This window comes from Vulpes lagopus, chromosome 10 (genome assembly GCF_018345385.1).
Source record: "Vulpes lagopus strain Blue_001 chromosome 10, ASM1834538v1, whole genome shotgun sequence".
In the NCBI taxonomy this organism is placed as follows: domain Eukaryota; kingdom Metazoa; phylum Chordata; class Mammalia; order Carnivora; family Canidae; genus Vulpes; species Vulpes lagopus.
The window spans coordinates 91,310,577-91,335,137 of NC_054833.1; positions in this window are offsets into that span (position 1 = coordinate 91,310,577).

Consider the following 24,561-nt stretch of genomic DNA (forward strand, 5'->3'; position numbering starts at 1 on the left):
ACAGAGGCCAAAAGTCTTTGAAAGGGCCCTGGGGTCCCTGGCCCTGCAGCAGTCATGGCTGAGCCTGGGGGCCTCCAGGGATGGGGTCCCCTAGTGGCAGGACATCCCACGCCCTCAACACAGCCACCCGGCCCCCTGAAACTTCACGGCCCTTGAGTCCTTTCATGAAAGGACCACATGGGGAACCTGATAGGCCAAGTGGGGCCATGAGCTTGGTAGCCACAGTCCTCTACAGGCTCATTGGGAGAATCTTGTTCCAGACTGTGCTGCCCGACTTGCCCCACTTGGGGCCAGCGTGGCGAGGCCTCGTAGGAGGCAGGAACCCCAGAGAGGCAGCTGTGGGGGCCAGTGGAGGCCCCACATCTTCCAAGAAGCAGGTGGGTGAGGTCTCGGGTGGAGATAGGTTGGGGTGGCTGGAGGGGAGCTGGAGGGCAGGAGAGGAGGGGCTGGTGGGCAGAGAGGCCCAGAGATGTGGCTTGGCAGAGCAGGGTAGAGAGGGGATGCAGGTGCTCGTCCCTACCTGGTTCTGGGTGTTGGGACTGAGGGCCACTGGTGCAGGCTCACGCATGGCCTTTGAGGGGTTGGGGGACCAGAGGATGCGGGACAGGGCTTAGGGAGAGGTAGAGAGGCCTCGTGGAGGTGACAGTTGAATACAGGTCTGAGGCTGGCCAGGAGGCGGCCAGGGATGTGCCTGGAAGCCCGGGGGCGGGGGCAGCGCCAGGCCTGGAGACAGACACAGGCCTTGTGCGCTGGGCTGGAAGCAGAGTGAATGGCCGGGGGCTTTGACCTCAGGGAAGCAGGGGCAGCCACGGGGCTCTGAAAGTGGGAGCCCCACACGTGGGGAGCCTGAGACAGGTGCACACATGGAGGGAAGGAGACACCTGTGACTGAGCCACGGATGGATGAGAGGAGAGAGTGACACTCAGAGATATAGAGATAGAGACAGAGACAGAGACAGAGATGGAGACAGAGAAAAAACAGACGGAGATAGAGACAGAGATGAAGAGACAGAGAAAGAGAGACAAAGATGGAGATACAGAGAGAGCCAGAGATACAGAGATGGAGAGAGAGAGATAGAGGCAGAGACAGAGACACAGAGAGAGACAGAGCTAGAGACAGAGACAGAGAGACAGAGAGACAGAGAGAGGCAGAGTCAGGCGCACAGAGTGTCAAAGGCTTCAAGGTGTGACCTTACGACCTCCTACCCATCATCACTGTGTTAAGCATCTTTTCCAGGGGAAAGCCCTGAGAGCATTAAAGCACCAAGCTTCAAGTCCTTGTCAACATTATCCTCAGCTGTGTGTGGAGCCTGCCTGGGGAAGGCGTATTCCAATGCAGATTGACACTACCTGGGGCCACGTTGAAAGGATACCCAGCTTCCACTGCTGACACCCAGCGATACATCATAGGGCAGGGGAGCCCTGAACCCAGGTCACCCTGATGCCCTGGTGCCCCAGCTTGAAAAACATTTCCCCTGGAGGGGTCAGCAGGGTGGCCCCTTCCCTGCTCCACTGCCATGCTACTGTCACTGCCAATGTACTAAGCAGGAGCTGGGGAGACCGGGGTGAGCAGGAAGCCATGGAGGAGGCAGGACCACCTCCCTCTGGTGGTACTTGATGATGGGAGGCTCTGGGTACTAGGCCCAGCCTGCTGCTCTCACCCCAGCAACAGCCTGAGTGGGACTCCCATTGTCCCTGATGTGTGCATGAGGCCTGGATGCCTCCAGGCAGGCAGCCCCTGGCCTCCTGTGGGTGAGCCGCTGCACCCCCGACCCTATCCCCACTCCTTTCTAGATTGCTTTCCTCCTGGCCTCTGTGGTGTCCATTAAAAGCAGCTTTTCCGTGGAGTTGATTGTGAGGAGATGTGTCTCTAGCTGGACTAAACCCAGAGGTCAGAAGGGGAAGAGGGGATGGGATGGTGAGGCCTTGCCAGACAACAGGCACCCATGCCTGTGACCTTGGACCCAACTCAGAGGGCAAAGGCATCTGGATGTTAGCACCTCCTCCAGCTTGTCAAGGCTGAGGAACATCCTAAATGCTCTGAGGCCAGTCCTGAGTCAGTTTTTTCCATGGGAACATCTTACTGATAGGGAGGCTGTGTCTGTCCCTTACCCAGGACATAAGAAATAATTCATGCAGCCCGCCTACCACCCCTCTGCCAACGAAAAGTGATGCCCAGGAGTGAGTCCCCTGCTCCTGCCTTTATTTTGCACACAGCTCTCAGGGGTCTCTGGAGCTCATGCGCACCAGCCCCTCCTCGTTCCTGTTGCTACTTCTCTCAAGTGGAGGCCCTCACTCATCCCGGCTTCTGTTTGCTGGTTCTCATGCGTGGACCAGGACAGCAATCGCCAGGGGTCTCCTGGGGACTGTGTCGGAAACGCAGAGTGTAGCCGGGGCTTCGAGTCCTGGGTGTCTGTGACAGATGGATGAGGAGCTGCTTGGTGGCAGCTGTGATAAGCCATAGCTTCCATGAAGCAGAAAACTGGGACAACCAACTTTGCGTTAAGAAGCACGCAGGGGAAAAAAAAAAAAAAGAAGCATGCAGGGAGGGGGTGATGGGGTGGGCTGGCAGCTGGGCCCCCCACCCCTGAAGCTGTGCCAGCACCCACTAATAGGCAAGGCCCCATTCGAGCAACTGGACTGTGTGCAACTGGACTGTGTGCGATGCCCGGGGTCAGTTCCCCACCCCAAGTGGCTAAAACAGTGGAAAAGCTTTGGTGTGTGAAGGCGTGACCAGTGGTCACAGCTGGCTGCGAAATCCGCAGATGTGTATGGAGTTCTGATTTCTGCATGAAATTCATTCTGCTGCAGCTCGGATGCGCACTGTCCCGGTGACGACCGCCAGAGGAGGGTGAGCGCAGCAGTCAGCTCCCCCCTCAGAGGGTGAGCGTGTGTTGGGAACAGGCCCAGAATCTGCACCCAGAGTGTCCGTGATGCGGAGTCACAGGGCAGGGGGTGAAGCCAGGGGAGGCCTGGGGCATGGTGCTCCTGCTCTCTGGTGGGTGTGGCCTGTGTGGGGAGGGGACAGGGCCCGGGGCATGCAGGCAGACCACATGACCACATGACCCTAGCAGAGGCTGCATTGGCCTCCTTCCCGCACCCTCCCCGCCCCGCTCTAAGAACAGAGGGTGTGCGAGGGGCTGTGTGGTCTCTGGAACAGTGTAGGGCTTGGGCAGGAGTGGGCTTCCCAAGCTGGGCCCCCTCTGTGCCTTCCTAGGATGATGGGGAGCTTCGCCTGTGCCAGAGCATCCAGAAAACAGGGACGGTCAAGCCTTCACCAACCTCTCGTTTTCCAAAGTACCCCAGGGGCTAGTTTACTGCAGAGAACTTCTTCCCCTGGTGACTTACAGGACACTCCAGTCTGCTCTTCCTTGTGGCTCTGTGAGGCCCACAGGTGAACCCCTGGGTCACCTGGCACCAGGCCAGGCTAGACCCTCCAGCTTCCCTCCCTAGACGAGGAGACCATTTCCTGGTTAGCTGACCCAGATTCCCCTGACTGCAAGACAAGCCCAGCTGTAGACTAACCCCCTCACCTGTACAACACCCCTGTCATCTGTGCACCACCCTTGTCACCTGTATACCACCCACCTGTCACCTGTACATCACCCCATCACCTGTACACCACCCATCTGTCACCAATATACCATCCCATTACCTTTACACTACCCTATTACCTGTACACCACCCACCTGTCACCTGTACACCACCCATATGTCACCTGCATACCACCCCATCACCTGTACACCACCCTCATCGACTATACACCACTCACCTGTCACCTGTACACCACCCCCATCACCTGTACATCACCCCTGTCACCTGTATACCATCCATCTGTCACCAACATACCACCCTATCACCTGTACACTACCCCATTACCTGTACACCACCCCTGTCACCTGTACGTCACCCCCTGTCACCTGTACTCTCCCCCCACATTACCTGTCTGCTCCTCCCCACATGAGCCCCAGGCAAAACCACCTGCCAGGACGGGAGGTCTTCAGCCCCACGGAGCCTTCCCTATTGTAATGGCCTGAGTGGAATCAAGGTTCTTCTGGTTCTGTGTCTGGCATCATCTAGCTGAAGACGTTCTTGGCCTGTCTCACCTTTGCAACCAGCCTCTACCCCATCTGCACCGCAGCCTCTGTTGGAGGCAGGCGGCATTCTGGGGGTCAGTGTGGGGGGACCCATGTGGCCCTTTCTCTCACCCCTCCCCCTGGTCAGTGGGGCTGGCAGGTGGGCCTGTGTCCACTCAGTAGCCCAGGCCCCCAGCAGGCACCGCAGCCCTTTCCTCTCAAGCTCCATTGTCTGCCTGCCCCCGCGTCTTGGGCGTTTTCAGGACAGTGGTGGTCCTGGGATGTGCGGAGCCGTTGGCGTTTAGAGTGGACTGAAGTCCCAGAGGAGCACAGTGGGGCCCTAGTGGAGGTAAGACGCCAGTCTGCAATTCCATGTCCCTCGTGCAGATGCTCAGCGCTTTTCGCAGGAGGTCCAGGGGAGCAGGCACTGTGTGGTGGTGGGGGGTGACCGTCCTCTGCTTTGGGGAACTTCACAAGCAGCCCTTGGAGGGGGGGGTTGCTCCGCAGGGTGGTGCCTATGCCGCCTTTGCCAGGAACCTCCTCTAGGAAGGCCTCCTCTAGGGCAGCTCCCAGCCTAATGTGGCATCTCTTCCCAGCCCTTCTGAGGCCCCGGGACTTTTCACCTGTGCTCGGTTGTGGGCTTTTGTGGAGGTTCTCTCGTTGGAGACTGAAACTGCCCGGGGGTAGTGACCAGTTTGCTCGTGCCTTTGAATCCTTGTCTCTAGTGCTGGTGGCATGGATGTCCCCTAACCCTGGGTCTGGGTCTCACCCTGGGTGGTCTGTGTGGTTGGGTGAGCACGGGGAGGCCCCTTTCCTTGGGGGCTCTGGTGAGGGGTGGAGACAGGCTCACTGCTCCAGGTGGGGTCGGGTCAGTGGCCTGGGTCAGAGCCCTCGAGGTGGGGCCCTGCCCTCAGCAAGGCCTTGGGGACTTTGCACTGCCCTGTGTTGTGAACAGAGCTGGTCCTGGAGGGCCTGAGATTCCACGAATTAAATCACAGAGGAGAACACGGCGCAGAACCTTCCTCCAGGAGACTGATTAATGACATGCAAACACATGTAAATAGCACCTGATTTGCTCCTAAATCTGCTCACCTGTGGATCACCCCATGCTGTCCTAGGAGCCAGGTAAGCACCGCAGGGGCAGGCTGGGAGTAGGCAGGACACAGGCTTCCCCGCTGGGTTCTGGAATATTGTCAGGCCATCTGCACCTGCCCACAGCACCCTCCCCACCTCCCACGGGGGAACACATTGACTGTCTCCTGCCGAGCCCAAATAGCTTCAGAATACTCTGCTACCCAGTGTGCCCTGGTGCGTGCCGCTGCTCATTGGAGGCAGTGCATTTTCTGAAGGCTCCGGTCGCCCTGTACCCACTGTCTGCTGTTATGAACGGAGGTGACCTTTTCTTCCTCCTCCCTGCAAGTGAGGTGCTGACTTGGTCCAGACCACACCAGTGGGCTGCGGGAGCAGCTGGGCAGGGATGAGTGATGGAGCGCTAGGAGGAGGGGTTGGTTCTAGGCAGGTGTACTCCACCCAGCCTGGGCATGGAGTTACCTGCGCTTTATCAGAAGAGTAAGGTTGCCTCCATGAGGCCTCTGACTCCATCTGGCTTACACAGAGAGATTTGGTGAGTCCACAGGAATTGTCTGGGGGGTGGGAAGTTGCCTTAGTCGTCTGTGGAGGAGGGCCTGAGGACTTGGCCAGACTTCAACCTGTCCTGTGGTTGAGCAGCACATGCTGCTCAGGGACTCTGGAGCCTGGGGTTGATGTGCCACTCTTAGCCCAAGAGGGACTGGTGCCTGTGGTGACGTGAACCCCCAGCCCTCTTTTGATCCCTCCCAGTGGTGGCTCCCCAAAGTAGAGCCTGGGGGGACAGAGGCTGGGGAGAAGTGGGGGAAGTGGGGTTTGAGTCACTCTAGGGGCAGGAGTGGCTGTGTGGCCAGAGCACCCATCTGAGCCCCATCCCTCATTTTCTACTTGGATGGCCCTCTTGGCGGTCTGAGGATGAGAGAAGGCAGTCCAGGACTCACATTGGTGGGGAGGGGGCATCGGGACCTGGCTCAGTGACCTGGGCCAGTGGAGGCTACTTCCTACGTGGGGGACCCCAGCCCTAAAGAGGTGACCTGGAAAGGAGGCCCTAATAGAGGTGTGGGGGATCAGGATGAAGGACTGGACTCGTGTGACTGGGGGCTGCAGAGATGCCCCTTGCCTGGCCCTATGCAAGGTGGGCAGTCTTCCCAGATTCCTGCCGCAGAGACTGGAAGGGCAGGAATCCAGGATCCCCCGGGCATGTGAGACATGAGGCTCAGGCTCTGCACATACCGCATTAACATCACTCAGCCTCCAGTTCCTTTTTTGGCAGAACAGGGCTCATCCTATGACCTGGGGGTCAGGGGTGGGGGCCAGGAAGTGTTTAATCTAGCAGTTCTCAAAGTGTGGCCCACAGAACCCTCAAGGTCTGTGACATCGGGAACAGCCGCCTTGTCTTTTCCACAAGCTGACCTTTGTCCTGTGGGGGCAAAGTGGCTGCAACCCAGGCTGCGTTCAGGGCTCCGAGTGCACGGGGAAGGAAACGCGGCTTCCCCTGAGACCGGCCTACACGGAGCAGTGACAAATACAAGTGGTTTCCAGTCTTAAGTTCTTTTTGTTCTTGTTGTTTTTAAGATTTTATCTATGCATTTGAGAGAGAGAGAGAGAGAGAGAGAGAGAGAGAGAGAGAGAGAGAGCACAGCAAGCATGAGTGACAGGAAGGGCAGAGGGAAGTGGAGAAGCAGATGCCCCACGGAGCAGAGAGCCCGATGTGGGTTGGATCCCAGGACCCCGGAATCATGACCTGAGCTGAAGGCAGATGCTCCACCCTGGTGTCCCTTGAATTTTAAAAAAAAATATTTTTGTAGTGACAAAATGGAAAGTCACCCAGAGTGTACAGCATTTACCATTGGTTGCAAAGCAGGAGGACGAGGTGCTGAGTGTCATGCCTGGGGCCGCCCCAGGAGTGACCCTGTGACTTCCTCATCTCCTTTCCTGCGAGCGGTGTGCTTGTTTGCTTGAGTGAAACGTGCAGTACAAGTGAGTACAGACTTCCTGGGAAAGTGAAACAGAACTGCCACGTGACCCCACCACTCCCCTCCTGGCTGGCCCCCCAGAGACCCGAAAGCCAGTATCACAAAGAGGTGCTTGTGCCCAGGTGTTCATGTGCACTGTCCGTAGGCGTCAGAATGGGACTTAGCCCCAGCATCCGTCCGCAGACAGTAGAATGCAGAACGCGCAGCGAGCTCTGCCACACGGCGGAATGCTGCAGAGCTGAAAAGAGGAACGAAGCACGGACACATGTGATCACACGGGGCGAATGACATGCTGGCCACAGAAACTGTCACAGAAGCCATCACAAAGGGCCACGTGGCACATGATGCCATCTATAGGAAATGTCCAGAAAAGACACCCAGAGATGCCAAGCAGGCTGGCAGTTGTGGAAAGGGAACGGGAGTGAGGGTTAATGGGCACAGGGTCTCCTTGTGGGGAGCTGAGAATGTTCTGGACTCACTAGAGGTGGCGGTTGCACGGCACCATTCACTTTGTGATAGGCAATCTTATATGAGTTTCAGTCTGAAAGAGGAAGAGCAGAGGGCCATTATGCATGAAGTCCTGCTGTGGCAGCCCCTCCCGTACCAGGTGTGGTCACCTGCGGCTCCGAGCCCTGCAGAAGTCAGCTTGGTGGGTCCTTCTGACCTCAGCTCTGTGTGCACAGCACTACCTCCTCATCAGGGGGTTAGTGTCTCCCAGCATGAACCCAGTCCAGCCAATGAGCTTGTGTGTCCCTCCCAGTGACCTGGAGGCAGGGAAGCTGCTGCTTTGCTGATGGCAGAAGTAGAAGGTCATAGAGCAACATGGCCAAATCAACTTCCCCAGCAGGGCCTGCAGCTCTGAACTCTCCAACCTCCTGGGTCCTCCGTACATCCTAGCTTTCCTGGCCTTCTCCACTCTTCAGATTCTGAATCTTTGAAAGGTCAACTGTGAGTACCTCCCCACATGGTTGCTGAACAAGAATGTCCGTGAGGCATAAGGAGAGCTGCCCTGGGCTCAAAATACTCATCAGGTGTCTCTTGAACACAGCCCAGCTGCATCTGCGGCCACCACGCCAGTAGGACTCACGGCCAGCAGCCCAGGGCCCTCGTCCCTGCCCGCTGGCTAAGAAGAACAGAGCTCTCGTCTCACAGCTGGGAAACTGGGGTCCCAGGCGAGGAAGGGACTGGCCCAGGTTGTACACAGGTCGTGGTCCAGGCCTGGCTATCCTGATGCTCATGGATGGCATCCGTCACAGCAAAGCCTCACTGAGTCCAGGATACTTCCCAGGGGTCCCCCTCGGCTTGCTGGCAGCGTTGTGTGTCCGCAGCAATGGGGAGGCATCTGCTGTGGATTCTGTAACCCTGGATGGTAGACAGAGTTCCTGGTCCTGCTGGAGCCCATAAAGGGCAGCCACCCCTGCCTGCCTCTCAGCTGCCTGGCCCTGAAGTGTCCCTGAAGCTGGACTCTGAGGCCAGGGCAGGGAGGGGACGGGGGCTCAGCTACAGCCCCGTCCACAGCAGGGCAGCTCCAATTCTAAGTGTTAACATAGCCAGAGTCCAAACTGGCCCTGTGAGCTGCTCGTCCTTCCTGCCGACTTGATGCGATATGTGTGGAGTCTCCTTTGCCCTCCCTCCTATGACATGGAATGGAGTTGAGCCCTCCCAGAGTCCAGGATAATTGCCTCGTCTCAAGACCTCTGATGTAGTCACATCTGCAGAGACCCCTTTTCCAAATAAGATCACATTTGTAGGTTCTGGGGATGAGGCTCTGTTTTAGGGGCCACTACTACACTGACCACAGCATGTGTGAACATCAAGACCAGCATCTGATCGGGGCTGCCCCATGGTCTATGTGCGATGCCACAAGGTTAGCAGGAGGAGGAATAAGAACAGCGGCCCCTTAGTGGGTGCTCATGTGGCTCTGGGTGTGTCTGTGCCTTGCTTTCTCTCCCTGCAGTGCCGTGGTTAGCTTAGGCTGGGGCCGACATCTGAATCACCCCCTGTCCTGGCTCTCCACTAATGAGCCAGGTGACAAGTTACCTGAGCCACCTGAGTTTTGCTGGTTTTCCTGTAAATAGGGCTATAAGCAGAGCCTCACCAATGTGCCCTGGAACAAGATGCTGCAGGCAGAGCACTTGGTAGCAGCCTGGCGGCTATGAGCTCCAAAAAATGGGGAGCTTAGGCATAAAACAGGGATGGGAATGAAGGCCTGGCCTCCTTGTGAGGTCAGAGGAGCAGATTTTGGTGGAAGTGCTTTGTCAACCATGGTGCGTGTGTTGGTAGGGCTGGGGGCCTTGAGGTGGGGCCTGATGGCACACTTTGGTAGCCACCTCATGTCCAGGAGGCCTGCTTGTCCGAGCGAGCCCCTTGGTCTGCCTATGCTCAGATGCCTGGTGGGCCCAGCAGGTGTGTCTGCTCAGGTCCAGGGGGAGCTGTCCAGGATGTGGTCCGCAGAAAGGGAGAAAACCATGGGGGGCTAATTGGAGATCAACACCCAGAATAAAGACAAAACCCAACAGCAAAACTGGACATCCGACACAGATATGGGCAAAAGCCTTGAGTAAAGGGTTCTCTGAAGATGATGTCCAAGTGGCCAGTGAGCACACAAGATGTTCCATGTTGCCCATCGTTGGGGCATCACAGCCGTTAGCACAGCCACTGTCCAAAACACCAGTGTGGTGAGGGTGTGGAGAAACTGAGAATTCCTTGCCCTGCCATGGAAAACAGTGTGGCATTTCCTAAAAAACATAAATACGGAAAACCAGAATTACCACATGACCTGGCAGTTCCGCGGCTGCGTGCATGCCCATGAGGCTTGGAAGCAGTGTCCTGGAGAACTCTTTGCACCCCTTGTTCACAGCAGTATTACAACAGTCATAGTGGAAGCAACCCTAGCATCCATGTTTGGATGAACCCAAAAGCAACGCGTGCCCATCCACACACAGCCTTGAGAAGGAAGGACACCATGATGCCTGCCACAGCATGCCATGGGTGGGCCTGGGGGGAACCATGCTTTATGAGGTCAACCCGTCACAGGGGACAGACCCTGCAGGATCCCATGTACATGGGTTCCCTGGGGAGTCAGACCCACGGAGCCAGGAATAGATGGGGGATCTGGGGCTGGGGAGTCAGTGTTTCATGGGATGGAGTTTGGGAAGATGGAAAGGTTCTATGGATGGACAGACGGACAGACGGACAGACGGAGGTGACAGGCACAGGAGAAGGAGCTGGAGACAGAGCAGAGGGGAGAGGCCCAGCAGAGAGTGGGAGTCCTTCACTCACTCACTGACTCCCACATGTGAACCCTGCCATGAGGGGAAACACACACACCTGTCCTAGTGGAGCTTGTCTGGTGGCAGGAGAGGGATACTGGGTACCGTGTCAGTCAGGCCGAGGCCTGACCTGGATGGGGTGGGGCGGGGGCGAGGCCACAGGAAACTCCCACAGGGACACTGTCTGGTCTAGCCAGGGGCCCCCGGTGACCCACTTGGACCCTGGTTCATCTCCTTGCTGGAGGGTTGTCAACATTGTATCTGTGCTGAGGCCGCCAGCAAGGGATGGAGAACTTTGTCCCTCAGCGGGCGAGTGTCCAGACCATCCTGAGCAGAGACCCCTGGAGATAGCTTCTCATTGAGCAGAACTGCCTGTCACCTCTTCAGATGGGCCCAAGAAGCCCTCCCAGCCCATCCACCCCAGGGAGGATCAGTGGGAGAGAGCGCTCTGAGTGCAGTGGAGGTCTGCCCCTTTCTGGATGGGCTTCCCATCCCGGTGGCTCTGGCTCCACATGGCATGTGTCCATCCAGATGGGCTCCAGACTCTGCCCGGGGAGCAGACCTTCCTCCCTGGGTCCCCCAGACACAGGGATGGGTCCTCCACCCTGCACAACCTTTCCTTCCACGTAAATTATCCTTTAGCTGGAAGCGTTCAAGCTCCTGACTCTTGCGAACTGTGGCTGGCACAATGTCTGTGCATGTGGCTTTCTCGGATGGCGAAGGCCGCGGCCTCCATGTGCCTGTTTGGCCAGCGTTCTATAGCAGCTTTGAGGGCAAAAGTGTCTCTTCACTAGTATTGCTGAAAAAGTGTGGCTTTGAGGAAAGGTGTAGGAGAACCATAACTTTTGGGACCGTGAGCCTCCTAGCGTCGGTCCTTGTGTGTGGTGCTAGATCTGTGGAGTGAGCCTCCCCCACCGCCCTGCAGCTGTGTACTGTGCCAGTTGCCCGTGTAATGATTGGAAATGCAGGTTTTGTCTTCGAGGATCCTATGTCTGTTGCAGGAGGTAAAATCTGCACATAAACAGCAGTCACTCCTGGTACGAGGTGATGGGCCCCCCGAGTGTTTCCTGCAGCTGCCGTAAGAAAGGGCCACACAGTCAGGCAGTGAGATGCCACAGGACCATGTTTTCTCCTCTCTTGGGTTGTGGTGGCGGCTGCAAGGCCGCGAGCCAGGTGTGGGCAGGCTGCTGTCAGGGAGGCTGCGGCTTTCCTCTCCTGGTGCCCGTGGGGAGGGCTGTCCTCAGCATCCTTGGCTCAAGGCCGCTGGCCCTGCCTCTGTTGTCCCACGGAGTGCAATGTGTTTGTCCTTTTCTGAGGACACCTCTACTCCAGCATGACCTCCTCTTGACCTGATCATCTCTGGAAAGATCCTCTTTGCAGATTGAGTTACAGTCATGGGTGCTGGGGGTTAGGATGTGGACATACCAACCACCTTGGCCCCCAAACAAGGCTTCAGAGGAATGGGTGGGAGTTTGGTGTGGAGAAGATATGGAAGGGTGCCTGGATAGAGGGGACAGCAGGTAGAAAGGCATGGGGGGCTTTTTGGGGGCAGTGAGGGCTTGCAGGCTGGGTCTTGTGATCAGGTGTCCTGAGTCACAGAGGAGCTGGACCAGCTGGGTGTCACACAACAGAAGCCCTGCACGAGTTCACTGCTTCCTGGAGAGACAGCCTGGCTGTGTACACTGTCCCTAGAGAAGAGGACAGGGAGCCAGGAGAGCCAGGGTTCGGGTGGGTGACACCTAGGCATGACTGATCTCATGACTCAGAGCTGTCCCTGCCAACTGCCTACGAGCACATTTAAAACAGGACAGATGCCTGTCCACGCATGGGCTCCAGCAAAATGTGGCTTGTCCACACGATGGAATAGCGCTCAGTCTTAAAATGGAACAAAGCTCTGGCGCTCTGCAGCCGGATGGACATGGGAGTGTGGCAGCGAGGGAACCAGACGCGGGGGCCCTGGGCGCTTGATTTCACGTGCACGGAGCGTCCAGAGCGGGAAAGCTGTGTGGCCGGGAAGTGGATGACCTGTGACTGGGGGTAGGGCGTGGGGACAAGACAGTGATGCCAGTGGGAACAGGGTTTCTTTGGGGGCATGATGGAATTCAAGGTGGTGTCGCTTGTCACTGCTGATTTGCTGAATGCCGCTGAATCATGCATTGAAGAGAGTAGATGTTACAAGAGGAGGCTGGGGTGTGTCCCTGGGTGACCTGTGCCCTGCTGGGGTCTGTTGGAGCTGGCCCTGTCCGCCCGTTGGTGGCAGCATGGAGTTCAGTGGGCACCAGCCCCAGGTGGGAGGGGATAGAACAGTCGTCACCCCTGAGGCTCGCATGGTGCTGGGGGCGGGAGATACTTCATGACAGGAGACACGGAGGAAGGTCCCTTCCTTTGAGCCTTTGAGGAGGGGGTGCAGAGGGGTGCAGAGCTGGCTTTGAGGGAGTGAGCTGGGGTGGGGGGTTCTCAGGAAGGTAGCACATGGACAGGTGTCTCTGGGGAGAGGGAAGAGCGTGGTAGGGGCTTAATACACAAGAGTCCTGTGTCTTCCCTGATGGTGGGGTTCTGATCAGGGCCCCGGAGGGGACTGCAGGCTCAGGACAGGACCGAGACGGCCCCAGGAGTGCAGCGCAGAGTGCCCAGCCCTGATCTTGTCTCCACAGCCCCGCGACACCCAAGATGGACCAGCTCACCCCTCCCCAGACCTCAGACCACCCCAGAAGTGTGAGCTGCTATTTAAATGAGTGTTCCCCAGACACTACATTACTGACCATCTAACGTGGGGTGGACACAGAGCCACTTGCCTCTGTTGTTTCGAGTGAGCACTTTAGAATCAGAGCCGAAGCATTTTAGATGCTACAGTTAGAATGAGACAGCATGATGACTCCTTTTATGCAGTTGACTCTAACATGGGACCTATTTTTAGACGGAGAAACTGACTTTATTCTGTTTTGGTATTTTTAGCGTATTTTGAAACCCAAGCCTCTTCTCCGTCATGGGAGTTTTCGTGGTTTCTTAAGCAGAAAGATTTGACTGCCCACTTGCGATGCATTAGAGCAGCACAGGAGCTCCTGCCTGTGCCTTTAACCACTAGGACCCTCTGTCTCCTCTTCTGTGAAACAAAGCAGGCTGAAAGCATTTGGATGGGAGCAGATGTTCCCAAAACCTGGTCTGTGGACCTGTGCTTCTGTGTGAACATTTTTTTTTCTGTGTGAACATTTATATCAATCTGTCACGAAATGAGAAAAAGAAAGGTTGAGGATTTCATGAAATTGAATTAGTTTCTTATTAAAAAACTGTCCTTTGTTTGGAGTATGTCTTCCTAACATTTGTGATTTAAAATACATTATTAGGAAATACCAAGGCGATTAACCTGTAGTTTAAAGAGTCAGTATCGGGGGATCCCTGGGTGGTGCAGCGGTTTGGCGCCTGCCTTTGGCCCACGGCACGATCCTGGAGACCCGGGATCGAATCCCACATTGGGCTCCCGGTGCATGGAGCCTGCTTCTCCCTCTGCCTGTGTCTCTGCCTCTCTCTCTCTCTGTGACTATCATAAATAAATTTAAAAAAAAAAAAAGAGTCAGTATCTGGAAAAACAGGAACAGGTCAGGCCCATGTAACCCCAGAGTAGTTGCTGACAGTTCTCTGGTCTCTGAATTTTTTTTTTTTTAAAGATTTTATTTATTTGAGAGAGAGAGAGAGGCAGAGACATAGGCAGAGGGAGAAGCAGGCTCCATGCAGGGAGCCTGATGTAGGACTTGATCCCAGGACCCCAGAATCACACCCTGAGCCAAAGGCAGAGGCTCAAATGCTGAGCCACCCAGGAGTCCCTGGCCTGTGAATTTCTAAAGTCTGAAGATCCGCTGTAGGGGCTTGTCCTTTCCAGCGTCCAACTCCAAGAGCCAGTGCTGATCTATTCAGATGAACCAGGTGCCAGAGGAGCTGGGGGCCTGGCTGCCAGTGCGGCTGGATCATAGGGACAATGGGCAGTCAGGCCCCCCCAGATGGGACCGCTCAGGTCAGGTGTGCCCCCAGCGCGGCTCCCGTCCCCATGGGAAAAGGCGTTGTTTCTGCCACGGAGCAATCTGTACCTGCTGGCTTTGGGTGCCCCATTTGCCTGGTGCTTACAGACCTGGACAGGGTCACGTCTTCATTACCTGTTGGACTGGTGAGGGCACCAGGGGTCCAGGAGGTGAACGGTCCAAGTCAGGTGCCAGGGTGGGAAGGAGCCAGTGGAATCTGTGGCCAGAGGTCATTCCTATAATTTCTAGACTCAGATGATCTTTAGCTCCTGTCTTCTCACCTCCAAAATGAATGTAATAGTTGTAGGGATGGTTAAAGGGTCAGCACAGACATTTCTCCAAAGCTACATGGGTGGCAAAGAGGTGGCTGAGCCATCAGGGAAACACATCTCAAAACTGCAGCTAGACCCCACCACCCACAAGCATGGGGTGGGGACCCTCGCACACGGCTGCTGGCGATGTGGACTGGGGCAGCCGCCACCTAGGACCATCTGCGGGTCCTGTGAAGGGTGAACCCTTGCGTCCCCACCTGACCCAGCAGCCCCACGGCCGCAAGTCCCCCCATGGCGAAGCCAGAGCCATGTCCACAGGAACACCTGCATATGGACATATGTGACAACCTCATTCATAACCGCAAAACCGTGTGAAAGGCCCAAGCATCTGTTACCTACTGAATGAGCGAGACGTGGTCCAGCAGTGTCCAGCCCCACACCAGTGAAACTCTGACCCTCTCTACGGTGTGGGGAGCCAGATACAGGGGCGGTGGGCTGTGGAACCTGCGTGTGCAAGGTGCCTGCGACAGGCAGGTCCACAGGGTCAGAAGGCAGGTGGCCCAGGGCAGGGGAGAGGACTGGTGGGGGCCATGGCTGAGGGCACAGGCGATGGCCACTCAGTTGTCCACTTAAGTGGGTGGATGATACGGTGGGTAAGTGGCATCTCAGTAAAGCTGCTAGAAAGACCTGTTGCCTCAGCCTCTGGGGATCATTCTGAGAAACTGAGGGTCAGTATGATGGATCCCCGAGATACCGGAGGGTCCAGGGCACAGCCAGCCAGGGCTTGGGTGCTCAGCCGTCCCTTGGGAGCTGAGGGAAGTGAGCCCCTGGCTCTGGAGGGTGGATGGCTGCCCCCAGGGCCCTAGGATGATCCTGCAGCCCCATGCAGGATCATGGGGCACCATGTTTCTGTGCCCCTTACCCTGTTACCTCTAGTAGTGGGGGTGGGAGGGACCCCATGTTCTTCTGTGAGACCTCCCTCCTCCCTCTCCCCTTCACTCTTCCCTGCTTCCTCCTCCCTCCTCCTTCCCATCCCTCCTCCCTCTTCTTCTCTCCCCCTCTTTCCTCCCTCTCCCTCCTCCCCTTCCACCTCTCCCTTCTCCCATTCCTTCTCTCCCTCCTCCCCTCACTCCCTCTCCTCTTCTCTCCCTCATTCCCCTCTCCTCCCTCGCAGTGGTGCTGGCTGGCAGTAGACTCAGAACTCACTTAGGTACAGGCTGGAGGAAGAGGGAAGCCACCCTCTGTGCCCCACGGTGGGGGCAGAGTTCATTTTCCTGTGGGCGACAGGGCTGCGGTAGAGCCCTGGATGATGGCTGTCAGGAGTGCAGAGAGTTCACGCATAGCCAAGGTTGCACAGAGATGGCTGACTATGACACCAGGACACGCAAATACACTCACAGGGACGACAGCTGCGGCCATTCGCTGGTGGCGACTTGGCGCCGATGGGACCCATTCTGAAGTGCTGCCGGGACAATAGGTGGAGGTCCAGATTGTGAACGGCCTCACAGAAGGCAGTGCACCTGACGTTGGCTAGCGAGTGTCCTGCCTGGTTCTCCTCTGCATTAACTGTGAAGCCATGTGCAGCCCATTGTGGGCAATGGGATCACTGGGGCTCTTCCTGTCCCTGATGGTGGGCTGCCTCCTTGTCCCTTTCCAGAGCACCCAAGGGACCTCATGGGAGCAGAGTCTGGAAACCACTAGTGTGGTCGAAAGCCAAGGGAACTCCTCCCAAGTTCCTCCCGTTATAACGTGGCTGTGTCCACAAGTATTGAGAGTGAGGGATTGTCAGCACCTGTGTGGCCTGGTGAGCACTGTCCACCTTCCAGCAGGTGTCTGAGGGCTGTCCTGCTCACAACCTGGATATGCCATGGGGTCAGGACAGGCTGGAGGCCGTCCACTGACAAAGGACTCCTGCAGGTTCAGAAGCTCCTTGGGGAGCAGGGAAGCCTCTGTCCCCCTCACGGTCTCAGGGAGTAGCAGGGTGAGCGGTGGCTCCCCAAATTCATGGGCACCTGGAACCTCAGATGTGTCCTCATTTGGATGTAAGTAAGGATGGAGCTGAGGTCCAGTGAGTGTGTCTACAGGGGAGACTTGGAGGGACCAGAGGGGATACCACCTGAAGACACAGAGGCAGAGAGCAGAGGGACAGGCCTATGTGCCACAGGACATGACAGCCATGGGCAGCATCGGGAGGGGAGACCTGGAGCAGACCTGGCCCTGGAGGCTTCCCAGAGGAGGTGGCCCTGCTTGCCCTGTGATGCTGGACTCTGGCTTCAAACTGGGAGACAGTACGTCTCTTGTTTTGGCCCAGGATACGCATCAGGGAAGGAGGCTACACAGGGAGGGGCTTGGAGGCAGGTGAGGCACAGCCCTGTGGTCCAGGCTGACTCCTGGCCTTGTGTCCTCTCCCCACGGCATCCGCAGAGGGGTGTGGCTCCGGCAGATGCCTGGTTACTGGGCTGTGCAGGGTATGGAGTTGGAGCCTTCTAGAATCTTCCTGAGGCTCCAGACCCCAAGGCCCTTTGCCCACACGCCCCTTCCAGCCAGATGTTCCCTCCTGCATCCAGTGCTTTTCTCAACTGCCTGCCAGCACCTTGGGGATCCCCCAATTTGGTGACTCGGGCAGTCATGCCAACACTCTGGTTTTCTCTTTCATGGAGTGACCAGCTGAGTGTTGAATGTGCTGATCCTTTGCTTCTGGAGGGCAGCTGGTCCGCTACTGGTCAGGCCCTTCCCCAGAACTGCCCCCGGGCACTGTTACCCTCATCTTCCTTTGGGTGGGAAGGACATGTGTTTTCTTCTGGGGTGAGGGCTGCAGCGTCCAGAGGACCACGTGCCGCATAGTCCTATGTGTGCCTCATCACCTCCTCGAGCCCCAGGCGCCTGCCTACGACGACGGTGGAGTCACCTGGGAAGGGCACTGATGTTCGCTCGCAGCCCCAGGGACGGGAAGGAAAGGCAGCCTCTGCGGACAGCACTGTCCCCCATGTTCACTGCGGGGTCCTGAGGTGGGCTCACTGGCTCCCAGAATTGGGGCACTTCACACAGGAGAAGTGTAGCTTCACCTCTGTGTATGCTACGCACCCTGAGATGTCACCGTCACTTGTGATTTCAGCATTTGACCTTTAGGAAGTGTAAGGTTTTATTTTCGTCTGCTTCCTTTCATCCTGTGGAGCCCGGTCCCTACTGGTCTCATGTCCCTGCCACTGGGAGAACTTCACGGGTCCACCTTCTGCTCTCACATATCACAGAATGACCATCGGGCTCCCGTTCTGGAAGGACGTTCTGTGAGTCTAGAATCCCGGGTGGACACTGACGGTTTCCTTCCCTTCTTTAAAGACCTGACAGTTTTGTCTTCTGGACTCATCCAGGTCCTCATCCGAGGACAAGCCAGCCATGGTCTTCGGCATCACCCTAGACTGGCTGGTCCATTCCCTCCTTGTGGTACGTCTCCCACCCCCACATTGTTCGGACACCCTGCATCTGTTGTGGGGAAGACGAGGGCTCTGCGTCACCCAGCACATCCCAAGAGGAGCACCTTCATCTCACAACGTAAGAAAAGGAAAACTTTGGTATCTCTACCTGCCTCATCAGGAAAGTCTTTAAATATTGAGAAGCTGTTCAGTGATGGGTGGCTGCATCTCCAAATTCTCATCTTCATCTGAAAGCTCCAATCTCAACGTGCGGCAAATACCACCAACTGTTTCCCTCAAAGCAACAGGTGGGTGGTCAGGTTTCGAAAATATCTTGCTGCCCCCTCAGCCCCCGAGTCGGCTCTGTCTTCTGTCCCTCTGTCAAGTCCCCAGGGATGTCAGGGACTCGATGCTCAGCCAAGTCTCCCGGGGGCTTTTCCTGAACTTTGCAGGTCATCACACAAATAGTAAATACAGTGTGCTCAACATTGAGATTTAACATCATTCATCATTTTTACTGCTTCATCAAAGACCTCCTTAACCCAAACCGGGTTTTGTTGTTTTACCATGAGCACTGGACAGAGAGAGGCGGCCACCTCCACGGTCTGGGTGGCAGCCTCGATCTGTGCAGAGGTCCATTTGTTAGGCCTACTAGGTTTGTGCAGAAATGGGTCAGGATGGGATCCCGCAGACCCTCCAAGGGGGCTCTGGGTCTCCCTCGGGGTCCCTGGAGCACGCTCTGGTGTAAAGACATGGCAGGGGTGTGTTTTCTTTTTCCTTCCCGCTGTGGTCTCTGTTGGGCAGCTGGATCGTCCGTCTGCTCCGCAGTGCGGAATTGCTTTGGCTGTGGGTTGCGGGCCCTCAGAGCTCCAGATCCAAGCGCAGAGCGTCTGGGGCCATGTCTCTCCACCTCTGAAGGGGAGATGCCCTTGTCCTTAGCAGCGGAAGTGGACCGGGATTGGGTGGTAGCCCTGCTCCCTTTGCCTGGGGCTGCAGACATCTGGAAGGCGAGCTCACACCACTGCGCTCTGCAGGGGCCTAGGACACATCTGTCCACTGCAGGATTTCAGTCTGGCTGCAAACTCAGGGAGCCCTTGGGGTGGGAGGGACTGTTGAATCTGGGAGCATTCAGGCTCAGATATGTTATGGTGGCCCATGGCTGGTGGCAAGTGTGGCTGGTTTCTTCCTATCCCAGCTAAGCCTGGGTCAGCAGGGGCTCACTGCTCTGCCTCACTGGCCAGTCTGCCTGGGCCTTGCTGGGCCTTGCTTACTGCACATGCTTGTCCCTCTGGGATTGACCTCCCACCTGACTAGCAACCTTGATTCCAGTTTTCTGTGTAGGCAACATACTTGTGGGTTCTGGGGAGTAGGATGCGGATAGCTCTGCAGACAGTGTTCGACCCATTGCACCCTGCTCCTTGCAGTTTTTCACAGCCTGGCAGCCTGCACTTGAATCCCTAGCTATGTAGGCAACTCTGCACCCCTAAAAGGCACTTCCATTTTAGCATCGCTGCTGAGATTGCCCGTGCTGACTCACAGAGCCAGCCCCATCACACCCTGGAGCATAGAGATGTGATGTCTCTGGAGCCAAAAGTTGCCTCTGTTTTCACAGGACCTAATGAAGTGGCTGGTCTGGCTTGGCTCGTGCCTCAACATGATAAATGGCTCTCATGTCAGCTGCAGAGAGCCTGGGGAGGCTGCAGGACCTCCGAGATCTTTCCACTTTCTCATTGTTAAGTGTTGGAAACCTGCCTGCAAGCGATGTCACTGCAAGGGCCCCTGGGGGAGTGGAAGGGGACATTCAGGAAGCCCAGGAAAACCCACAGAGGTGTGTGCAGACCCAGCCACAGCTACAGGGAGCTCTGGTTACAGTGCTCCTTCAAGGAGGTAATCCAGCTGGCTGTGCCCTTCGTAGTCACAGGCAGGGTGTATATGTGCCGTGTCCCTGCTGACCAGCTCAGAAACCGTGTGGCTTGTGTAGGCAGAGGACAGGGCATGGGCAGAGGATGGGGTATGGGCAGACCCCCACCACCTGCATGTGGACTGGGGGCCAGGCTGGCTTTTTCTTCCTTTTACCTGCCATGCTGCATTTTCTGCTGGCTGAGAGCAGGCCACTGGAGGGGTGCGCAGTGTGGGGATGGTGGCTGGCTGTGGGTGCCTCGCGGGCTTGCTGATGGGCTGAGGAGCGCGTCCTCTCCATGGAGCACACTCTGTGCATGGCCTGTGCTCAGGCTGGGTGGTAGCCATGGTGGGTTCTGAGCATCTGTGGACAGGTTGGGATGTCAGATGCCTTTCTTGCCATGGGTCTGACCAGAGAGCATTTAACGATGCAATTCTAAGTGTTGGACCAGGGACTGCTGAGAATTCTTTGGATTTGCTGTTGGTGGGGCGAAATTGGGGCGGCCTGTGCACTGTGGTGAAATTGGGGCAGCCTGGTTGCTATGGTCAAAGAAGTGATAGATCTATGGGACCACCATAGATCTGACGGAGGGGCTGGCTTCATCCCGTGTCTTCCATTGGCTTTGAGTCCCTGCCTTAGTCACTCAGAGGAGATGGGGCAGGTTTGACCATACAGGTCCTCGTAATCAGGGGAAGGGGTTTGCCCTGTGTCTTGAGGTGCCTGGGACATGCGTGGCTCTCCCTAATCATACAGCCTCTCTCTGCTTTGATTCTGATTGACACAGTGACCTGGGACCTGGGCGGCCCCCCGCCCCGGGGTGGGGGCGGTCAGGTCACCCGTGTCTTTAAAAACTGTGGTCCTCAGGTTCTGGGGTTGTACATGGTTATGCATTTGGGGTCTTTGGAAATACAGTGCATTATTGTACTTCTGTGGCGTGAGACGCAGCACACAGCCAGCCAGGTGCTTGTAAAATATTTTGGGTCTGGATATGCATACGGTTTGGAGTTTGTTTCTAGTTCTCTATTATCCCCACTGATTGGACCTCTGACCTTGGGAAGCTGTGCAGCAGCCATCCCTGATGGCCAGACTCTACATGGCCACTTCCCTCTCCAGACTGTGCTGGTCAGCCTCATTGGGACCAGGGTCTGTGGCCTCCAGCGTGGGGACAGCGGGGTCACTGGGGCTGGCCCCTGCAGACCTGAGAGCACACAGCCAGCGCTCTGGTGCACTGGTAAACTGGGCCCCATCTACGTTCTGTGGATGTTCCACGCTTAGTGAGGAACTGGCAGGCCTCCCTGGGCAAGTGAGGTGGTACAGGCACTGGCTTGTCAGGCCAATAGTTCTGTGCCCCCACGTAGAGGGGTGGGACCCACCATGCCCTGTGTGGTCAGGGGGTGAGTGTGACAGACCCAAGGCTGGCAGTGACGGACCATGGGCCATGGCCACTCTTGGGTTTGTGGGAGCCACGCCTTCCCGAGAGAGCTTGCCCCTGTCTACCTCCAATGAGTCCCGGTGCTGCCCGCAAACAAAGCTGTCAGAAGGGGCTTCTTGTCCTCTCCGTGGGAGTGCCTCTCTCCCCAGGTTCCTCTTGGGTGGGGTTGCCACTAGCGGAGCTCGTGTAGGTGCCTGACAGAGTCGGATACGTGCAGGGGGGTCTTACCCACGGGGTGTTAACAGGCTGGGAACACAGGCTGGCACCTTACAGGGCTCCCATGAGCAACGCTTAGGGCTATGGGAGGACTCCGGTTTTTTTCAGAGGTTGTGTTTTGGGGATGGGGGTGTGGTAGCCAGGTGCTGAGGGAGGGCGTCCTTCCAGCTTTGTGGGTGGAGCTGCTGCCCCCTAGCCCTTCTGTTCCCCGGAAGAGGCTGGACTTCTGAAGGCTCAGCTGCAGGATGGATGAACAGCAGAGTGGTAGTGGGATGGGGCGCTGGAAGGGGGCAGGGTTCAAGCACAGGCTTTGCGGGCTTGTCATCCCCCCTCCCACCACCTCTCCCTTTCCAAGAGCTGACACCTGGGCCCCCTTCCCTTCCCTCTCCTCCCCCCTCTGCTTCCTCCCACCTCCCCCTCTTCTCCTACCCTCCTTCTCCCCCTCCCCTTCCCTCCCCTCCCTATCTCCTGATATAGGCTCCTGTTATGCTGATTAGAAAGGTGCTAACTTGGGACATCTGGGTGGCTCAGTGGTTTAGCGCCTGCCTTTAGCCCAGAGCGTGTTCCTGGAGTCCTGGGATCCAGTCCCGCATCAGGCTCCCTACATGGAGCCTGCTTCTCCCTCTCCCTCTGCCTATGTCTGCCTCTCTCTGTGTGTCTCTCATGAATAAATAAGTAAATAAAAATTTTTTTAAAGGGAAGTGTTCCCTCCTCTTCTATTAAAAAAAAAAAAAAAAGAACGATGCTAACAAGCTCGGAGCAACTGCTGTGTGGGCATTTCTCAAATTTGCAGGAAAGGAATCTGCTGGGAGGTGATGAAGTGCACAATGCCAGGCACTGGCTTCTGCAGTCCAGCAGGAAGGGCTGGAACCTGTATTCTCCTGAATCAGGGATGCTCTCCCTAGGCAGTAAGGAAGGGTGGCTGTCAGATGAGGGAGGAGGCTGTTTCTGGCAGGACAGGAAGGGAGGTATAGGGAAACCCAATGAGAACATGTGAGGGGCAGGCCTGCTGCGCAAGGCCGGGTCCTGGGTTCAGAAGAGACCCTGGTGGCAGACGGGGGGTTGGCTGGCGGAGGGTCTGGTGTGCCAAGACTGGGGCTGCGTGTGCTCCAGGGGCCACTCATGTGATGGCAAGTCCTGTCCCCACACTCTCGTCCTGCCGCCCGTTCCATCAGAGGTTGGCCTCTAGGGACTCTGTGGAAGCATTTATGACTGCCTGGCCTTCCCTTTCCAGTGCTCCTTTGACCAAGACCCAAGCCCAGCTTGGACCCTCCTGTGCTGGCCGCTGCTGCCTCCCCCCTGTGTTCCCCTGTGTCCATCCCAGCTGGGACCACACTGCCTCCCACCCCATGGCGGGAGAACACGGGGCAGGATACTTGGAGTGCATGATAGGGCAGGAGGCTCCTGCCACCCTGCCCGCTGGCCTGTAGAAATGAGTCGCTGCTGACCCCTGGTGTCGGGAATGTCCACCTGCAGCAATTGCTAGAGCCATTGAGCCGGGCTGTTGCCCGCCCACGGGGTGAGCAGGTGAGCAGGCAGCGTGGGCAGTGGATGGCGGTGTCTGCCCCGGGGCTGCACGTCTGACTCTAGGAAGAGATGGGGTCAGGTGGTGACTGTGAATGTGGACTCTGTGCTGTGCGTGCCAGGCAGCTGTGGCAGGACATGTCTGGTCAAAGCTGGCTCTAGGGGATGCAGTCAGTGCAGCAGGAGGGGCAGCCAAAGGCAGGAGGCCAGTGGAAGAACAGGATCGGGATCAGGAAGGTGTCCTGGGTATGCACAGGCGGGGCTGGCTTCCGGATGTGGGGGAAGGACGTGCTCACTTGATTGCCTCTCAGCCCCTCATCACATTAGTGATCCAAATGCCCCTCCTGGTGCCGGGCCAGATGCCAGGTGCCCAGGAGCCACCAGTCAGGGCAGGCAAGGACAGTGGGGAAGGGGTGAGGGGCGGGGCAACGAGCTTGACTATTACCGTCAGGACGGAGGAGCAGGGAAGGTCCCTAAGCTGAGTCACGTGATGTGAAGTGCAGCCCTTCCTGGGGAGCAGACCCTGGTGTTGAAGGTGATGTGGAGGGGCGCAGTGGGTGAGCAGGGCTTGGACACCACCTCTCTATGGCAGGAACTCCTGAGAGCCTGAAGCCGGGTGGGAGGCCATGGGATTCCCCACAGTGGGAAGAGCAGCAGCTGCTGGGGCAGTGGCCCATCCACTGGGCGGGATGCAGCTGGGAGCACAGAAGAAGCGGCAGCTGTCCCGGGAGGTAGAAACCTATCAGACTCATGGATATGTTTGCAAGCTGAGGGAGGATCAAGGCCAAGTTGCAGATGCGGGAGCCAGATGCAGGTGGTGGACAGAGGAAGGCGCGCCTGGGGAAATCTAGAGCTGCTTTTGAAAGGGAGGTGTGAGTGGGTGAGAGTGGTGACATCACTGGCTTAAGGAGCAAAGGTTGCTGGCAATGGCTGTGTTTGGGCAGCAGGAGGGGAGGTAGTGGGGCTCTGGAGGGACTGGTAGGTCTGGGGCTCAGAGGAGGCTGGGCTAGAGAGGGATTCAGGGGCACCGCAATCCATGCGTCCTCCCGGGGACAGTGTGCAGGGAAGGGCTGGGATGGGTACAGAGAGCCTCACAACCTCCTAGTTAGAGAAGCAGCAGGTCTGGGGGCAGGAAGCCTCCCATTTCCTGGAGAGGACTCTCTGAAGCCCTGGGCAGCAGCTGGGACAGCGTGGGGGCAAGGGAGGTGGAGGGGGACTCAAGCAGGAGGCATGGTCACTGGTGGTGTCTGCAGGGGTGGGAAACCTGGAGTCTGGGGCAGGGAGGGTGTGGGACTGGGGGCACTGAGCTGGGTGAGGGGAGTGGGTGTGCCCAGTCCTCTGCTGGGGGAGCATCAGGGGGTGATGTGGCCCAGGACCCCTGT